Raw genomic sequence first — 7,519 nt, 5'->3', positions numbered from 1 at the left:
GAGCAACCTTACAGCTGTCTGGGCTGGAGGTTACCCTTAAAGACCAGCCTGGTGTCCTCATCTCATAGAGAGGGAAACAGAGACCCGAGAGGGTAAGAGTCTAGTTCCAGGGCCCATGGCCAGCTTTGAAAGGGAGGACATAGCTGCCTAATTCAAACCGTATTATTCTTCCCATTACCCCACAACTTTAAGAGGAGGATGCTCACTTTATAAATAAGGAAGTTGAAACTCAGAGAAGTTATGGAGCTTGTGCAAGGTCACACAGCTTCTAATTATGGGCTGGGACTAGAATCCAGGTATGTTCGACTCCAAAGCCCACACTGTTAGCCAGCACACTCTCCTTAGAAGGACCTAATATGTTAAAATTACCAATTACAAATGAAGGCCTGAGAATGAAATTGCCCCCCTGCCCCGACTCTCCCCACACATATGGATGCCATGTGGGGCCTGGATGTCCAGAGCAGTGAGGGATCGCCAGGTCCACTCCAACAGGGGCCGTCAGCCCCAGACTCTGCCTGCATCCCCTTTACCTGTCCCTGGTGGATCCTGCCTCCCCACTTTCCTTCTGCCGTGTGAGTGAGTCTGGCCTAACCATTCACAATGGAACAAACCTTTTTTTAAAAAGTAACCCACCCTCCCACACTGCTAAAGATCTGAACCAGTTTTGTCCCCACCGTGTGTCCCCAAGTGACATGAGGCCGCAGGAACAGGAGGGAGAGGTGGTTCTTATTTCCCAGGGAGTGCGGTCACTGGGCTTGCAGAAACCACACGGAACCTTTGGGGGCTGCTAAGCAGGAACCATGGAGACCAAGCCCTTGTGGGGAAAAGCTGGCAGCCACAAGCCAACGGGCCCAGAGCCTGGCTCCTTAGGTCCCACGAGGCAGTGTCTCCGATCCTGGGAATGGTGGTACTGTGGACGCAAACTTATGCTAGAGGCAGATCTAGAGGTTCCCACCCTTGTCTCCCCCAGAGACCCCTTTTATTATATAATTTTTCCTCCAATGGGTTTTGTGTTTTGATGGAAAAAACTGCATTCATAAATAAATCAAAGACCTATCTTTGGAGCAGTGACAGTATTGTAAAAAGAGCCTGTGCTCAGAAGCCCAACACCCTGAGTGCTAATATCACCTCCACCCCTTCCTGGCTGTGTGGCTCTGGGTGAAGCACTTCACCTCTCTGAGCCACAGCGTCATGATGTGTAAAGCAGAGATAAGGGCACCTTGCTTGCAGGAGGATGAGGGGTATGTACAGAAAGCCCCCAGCCTGAGGTGCATGGTGGCCTCGGTGTTCATTCTGCTCTCCAGTGGGTGGGAAGGTGGGAGGGAGCCACTGCTGCTGCAGACCTGGAAAACCCTGGACCGGGATCCAGCCTCTCTCCAGTGGCTCCTTCCAGCCCACTCCTGACACCGCTCAGCCTTGCCTGGTGTGAACCCTGGGGATGGCCTGACGCCCACACCCAGTCCCCAGAGAAACCATCTGGAGAGTTCTGACCTGGGCAGTGTGGGTAGGTTGTGCCATCCTCAGGCCCAGCAGGGAAGTCTCCCCGCTGTGGCAGGCTGCTCAGGGAACTGTGATTTCACACCAGAAAATTCAAGAAGAATCTCGGGGCCTGGGATCTAGGCTTTCTAAAATTACACATGTGCACACATCTCTGCGTTCAGATCTGTGGGCACGGTGGCCGCGGGTGCACACACATGGCGCCTGCCTGGGTGGGGACGTAAGTGGACTGACAAGCCATCTCTCATGCTGTTGCTGGAGAGGTTTTTTGTAAAGGCAAAAAGGATCAAGTCATTCCCTCGCTGAAGACCCTTCCATAGCTCCCCAGTGCCCTCAGGAAAAAGTCCCAGCTTCTTACCACAACCTCCCTGGCCCTGGAGCCCTGCCCACCTCTCTAATAAACTGGTATAGTGTAGGTGCTTAATAAATGCGGGCTGAATGCGCACTTCCTGCAGGGCTGCCTCTGGTGGCACCTGATGCCATGAGGGGTGCTGACCATGCCCTCAGGCACAGAGTTGTCCCCAGAGGCCCCCTTGCCCCCTCCATCCCCCTGCTGGGCCCAGTGACTCAGGGATGAAGGCTAAGGCTTCACGGGGGGTGGGAGGGGGACGGAGGGCCTCCCAGGGCGGGGGCCACTGAGGACTCCTGCATGACCTATGGCTTTTCACAGCCAGCTGGGGTGTCTGGTGGGCAATGTGTAAAGCTCTAAATGGCTTGGAAGGCTGCTGAGGGGCCAGCCAGTCTGGCCTAGGTCAGGCAGACATTTCCATAGATGGAGGCTTCTAAGTACTCGAGCCCTCAGGTGTGGCTCACATGTTCCAGGTAACATGGTCAACAGATTGCAACAGCTCCCTTGAGATGGGGAACAGCATTCCCATTCTGCAGAGAGAAAACTGAGGCTTGGGGAGATAACGCACCTGAGGTCACAGAGAAGAGGAGGAAGAGCAGTGCAGAGGGACTTTGTCACTGCAGGGCTCCTCGGCCAAGGCCACCCCACACAGATCTGCCACCCCTGGTGCTCTGGGTAAGCCAAACACCTCCCTGCTTCCTGGACACACCAGGCCTTTTGTGCCTCTAGGCTGCTCCCTCTCCCTGGCATGCCATTCCTTGCCTCTCCACCTGGAAAACTCCTATTTAGCTGTCAACACCCAGCTCAAGAAACCTCTTCAGGGAAGCCCTCCCTGACTGCTAGAGACATAGCAGTCACTCTGGCTTTGCTTCCACAGTGCCTGAACATTCTTCCAGGGAAGCTCTGGTCCTCAATTGTTCTACCTTCTTGAGGGCAGGGAGGACCAGTGTGGCCTCTGCCAACTTGCTCAGGGCTGAGACCAGAGGGACATTCAAAACTCCATGGAAAGTCTAGAATAGGCCATGGCTTATGTGTCGAGGCTGCCTTTTAAAGATGCTCAGCTTCCTGGGAGAGGGACTCCAAGTAAGGAGCTCAGATGCTCCCCAGACATTCTGTCACCCTGGGAGACAATGGGGCCGACGTGAGCTGAGGTACCACCCCCTGCATCGTGCAATGCAATCAGCACTTTACACACAACCTCCCCTGCATCCTCTCAGCATCCCCGGCTTGCATCTATTTATTCAGTTATTTACCAAGCTCCTATGATGTGTCACACTAAAGAAAGAGGACCATTTAGAATCCTATAACAAAACCTGGATTTTCAACCCCAGCATCTATTTCCTTCTTCTCTCCTCTACTTCACGATTTCAGCATGAGGACCCAGAGGAAAATCATTTCCCGGTGGCATCAGACTCTCTACTTGGGTGGAGTTTTTGTTGACGTCATCAAGGAAAAGGAGCTGGATGTCCAGGTGAGCAAGTGCCCCTCTTGGGTCTCGGTCTCCCCGCATGTGACCAGAGCTGACGAGGGCAGTGGACAAGCCTGGCACAAATGGGCTGAGACTGAGCTCTTGAGAAGAGAGTTCTGGAACAGGGACCACTGGGGTGCCTCACCCACGCCACAGAGGAGGTGCTGCCCCCAGCATCCAAGCTCATTCCTGCCGGTGACTCATCTCTGCTGGATTGTCTGGCTGGGAACTGGAGGCCAGGCGTGTGGCACTCCAGGTTGAAGTGGCTGAAAGGCGGGTGGCAAGCCCCCAACACGCCCACTCCTTTCCAGGCTCCTGCTCCCCCAGGCCTCCACTCTGGCCCTTGCTGTGACTTGCAGTCTTGGGGAGCTGAGTCTGTGGTTAAGGGGAGTGGACCCAGGGTGGGGAACCTGGGTCTGCTGAGGGAGCCCTGGTGAGGGGAGGCCCAGGGCCTAGACCCACCATGGCCCACGGATGCCTGGAAGGGCTCGGCCTAGGTGCGGTGGGCCACAGACAGTGAGGGTCTGCAGTCTGATGCCCCCTTGATGAAGTGCCTGCTTGCGGCCAAGTCCACCTGGTCTCAAGTGTGGTCAGCTTGCTGGACCCTCAAAACAGGATCCCCCACTTAACAGATGACAACACTGAGGCTGAGAAGAGTGAAAGGGTGTGCTTTTGGCATGGGAGATCCAGTCCCTAGTGAGGCCTTGAATTCCCCATCCTGAGAGTGCACTTTGGAGGATTTTAAGCAGGGGAGCGACGTGGTCAGATTTTATCTTTTGAGGAAGGTCCCCCTGGTCTCGGTGTGAAGGGTGGGCCAGCCATGGAAGGCAGAGGCAGGAGGACAGTGGGGACACTGTGTCAGGAGATGTTGGGGTCCAGATCAAGGCACTAGTGACAGGTGGAGGAGGAGGAGGAGGCCGCATTCACAGGCTCTACAAGGACATCTTGCAAGTCTCTGTGTTCCAGGTGTAGGGTGCTGGGGTAGAGCAGCAAACAAAACATTCCCAGTCCCTGTCCCCATGGAGTTTTCTTGCTAGAAGTGGAGATGGACCCAGAAATGGAAGCAAGTGGCAGACAACAGTGGGGGAAGGAATAGAGGCAGGGTGTGCAGGTGGGGTTTGCACATTGAGATAGAGCCATCAGGAGAGGCCTTAGGAAGGGAGTGAGCTGGGTGGGAATCTGGAAGAAGAGAATTCTAGGTACAGGGAACAGTGAGTACAAAGGCCCCTGGGCAGGAACAGATGGATCAGATGTAAAGGGAGAGGAAGAGGGAGATGTTGAGGATGGACGATTCCCTGTGCCTGCCCTGGGTGACTGGGGGATGGTGGAGAGGCCCTTCCTGAGCACGGAGGTGCTGCCACCAGGTCTAGACAGCCCCTGAAAGCCACTAGTCTCAGCTGCCTGGAACGAGGCCTGGCACATGGAAAGTGCTCAGTGACTATTTACCAAATGAATGAATGAATGAATGAATGAATAAATGAATGAGGAACCTGTGGGTGATCTAGAAGGAAGTCAGGGACTTGGGTTGTACCCACTGATCTCAAAAGGGCTATATCTGCAGCACCAAGGTGGGGCTGGCTTCTGGGGCTGCAGGTGGGACCCCCAGGTGGCAGGATTCCCTTCCTTCTCCTCCACAGAAATTTCCTTGTGAGAGGCTGGGACCCAGCTGGTGACTTCCCCAAAGGACAGAAATGTTTGTCATATGTTTGTCAACCATCTGAATAAACGAATTTGGGAGTGGAGGGGAGGTGGGAGAACCGTGGCCAAGGGGTAGGCAGGAGGCATCAAAGTTTGCAAATGGGTAACTTGGTCCTGATATCAACAAATGGATCCAGATGTGTGGCAGCCTGTCTCCATGCCCCATCTGGCCACACGTGGGCTCCGCTGGGGTCACTCAGGATGCGCCTGGAGGTTACTGGGTGTCCATAACCTTCTTTAGGATGAACTGCCGCCCCTTCCCCACTGCCACTGTGGTACAATTCCTAGCGCTTGATTTAATGTCTAATACAGAATGACAGGTAGGTCCTGACCAGGTAGGCCAAGGATCCTGAACCAGGCAGGGCTCAGAAAACACCAAAGGGGGTGAGACAAAGGTTATTTCTAGTCTGTAATGTGAGAGGCAACTCCAGTGCCCAATAACTGAGGGCAGACTGGGCAGATCACAGCACATACTTATAATGGGATATTATACAGCGATGACTAAATGTTTTAAAAGAAATTTTCATAACATAGGTAAAGACTTCCAGTATAATGTTAATGGAGAAAAAGGAGTTACAAAAAAAGCAAGTTATAGAATTGAGCATAACACATGGTCCTTATTTTGTAAAAGAAAAAAAAAAAAAACCCTACGGAATATATCCAGATGCAGAAGAAGATTAGAAAGGAAATGGACTACAAGGATCATGGTTATTGTACTCTCTGGGTGGTGGTGGGGTTAAGGAGGATTTTTATGTTCTTTATATTTGTTAGGATTTTCCAAGTTTTCTACAATGAACATGTTACTTTCCTAATCTGAAAAACCATTAAAAGGCAGACTGAAAAAATCTTTCACGCTAATAAAATGAAAAGTAGTTAAGCAAATAAGTCAGTGAGAATTAACTCACTGAAAAAAATTTTTAAAGCTAATTTAGTTGCCTTTAAACAAGTCGTTTGTTATTGAAAGGATTTTTAAAAATTAACTTGTCTTTGAACTCACTAATAAGCTTTATTAAATGTTAGAAAAATAACCTCCATTGTTTTTTAACCTTCGTCACATTTTCCCTGGTGCTTGAGCAAGTCCTATTTGCCAAATTTTTGAGGGAACTGTTTCTGCCTACAAACCTTAGTGTTTTATTTTCAGGCAATCCACACACTTGGCAAAAATAATATCAATAACAATAATAGTTTGTAAAGCACTTTATAATTTGCAGAGCTTGCCAAGAGCTGGGTGCTATTCTAAGCTCTGGAGATATCATAGGGAACAGAATGGTCAAAAATCCCCACCCTTGGGGAACTTACATTATATTGGGAGTGGAAAGACAATAACCAAATAGCTCAGATATACAGATGCCAGGGGTAATAAATGCTATGAAAAAAAAAATAAAGCAGAGAAGAGAGATAGGGAACAAATGGGGGCTGCTCCTTTAAGTCATTTGATTACTGTATGAATAGGAAAAAAAATTGAAGGTGTCTCTATAGCTCATGGACAATTAATATTTTCTTCAGTTCTCAGACATGAAATGACTGAAGATATTCATGGAGGAATCATTCCAGTATCTGTCATCTAAGTTACAGTATCAGATGTATTAATTATCAATTTTACAAGTTCATGTAAAATTCTGATGAGTCACAGTGATGTTTTAAGTATTCTATACCTAGCAAAGTTAGACGGACTCTAACCTTCCTAAGCCTCAGTGTTCTCATCTATAAAATGGGAACAATAATAGTGCCTATTATTGAATTCACACAGAGGGCTGTGAGAATTCAAAGAGAAAATGCTTATGCCTGGAAAACAGCATACGTTCAAGCACACTCATGATGCAGACACAGCAGAACCTCTGCAAGAGGTCCGTCTGACCCTGCTCTATGTTTCCTACGTATTGTTTCTTCAGTCCTCACAACTGTCCGAGAGGTGTCTAATATTTATTCCCATTTTCGAGATGAAATCGAGGCTTTGAAATGTAAGTCATCTGTCCAGAGTCACCCGCCATAAACCCCGCAGTCCAGCTCCAAGAAGCTGCTCTCCACCATGGCTCTATTTATTTTGTGCTTACTTTCCAACAGGATCCAGAAACCCTCCTTGCCTCAGCTGCTCCCTCTGGGGGAGCGAGAGCAGATTTACACCTTCTCACCCCTCACCTTCCATGGTAAGGGCCTCAGGTAACAGGCTCTGAGAGTGTCCAATCGATTATTCTGAAGACCGAAAATAATATCTGTGTCCTTAGCATGTTCCCTGACTTGTTTTCCAATACTGTGTGAATCACTATTTGGAGGTTTAATTAGACATAAGCCTCCTAATAAGTTTTCAATTAACTCCTTTAGGAAGAAGAGGCCTGAGAATGTGCCACCGTAGTGGGTGAATGGGGAAGGAAGAGAGGAGAGAGGGTTTCTGTGCAGGAGGAACCCCTAGAAGGCAGCCCATTCTGTGGGTCTCAGCAGGTCCCCACCAGACAACATGTGGCTGGACCTCCCCTCCCCTCTCTCCGGCCAGGTGAACCACAGGTGGC

Source organism: Choloepus didactylus, chromosome 22, assembly GCF_015220235.1.
Source record: "Choloepus didactylus isolate mChoDid1 chromosome 22, mChoDid1.pri, whole genome shotgun sequence".
In the NCBI taxonomy this organism is placed as follows: Eukaryota; Metazoa; Chordata; class Mammalia; order Pilosa; family Megalonychidae; genus Choloepus; species Choloepus didactylus.
Note: the sequence above shows the minus strand (reverse complement) of the source record.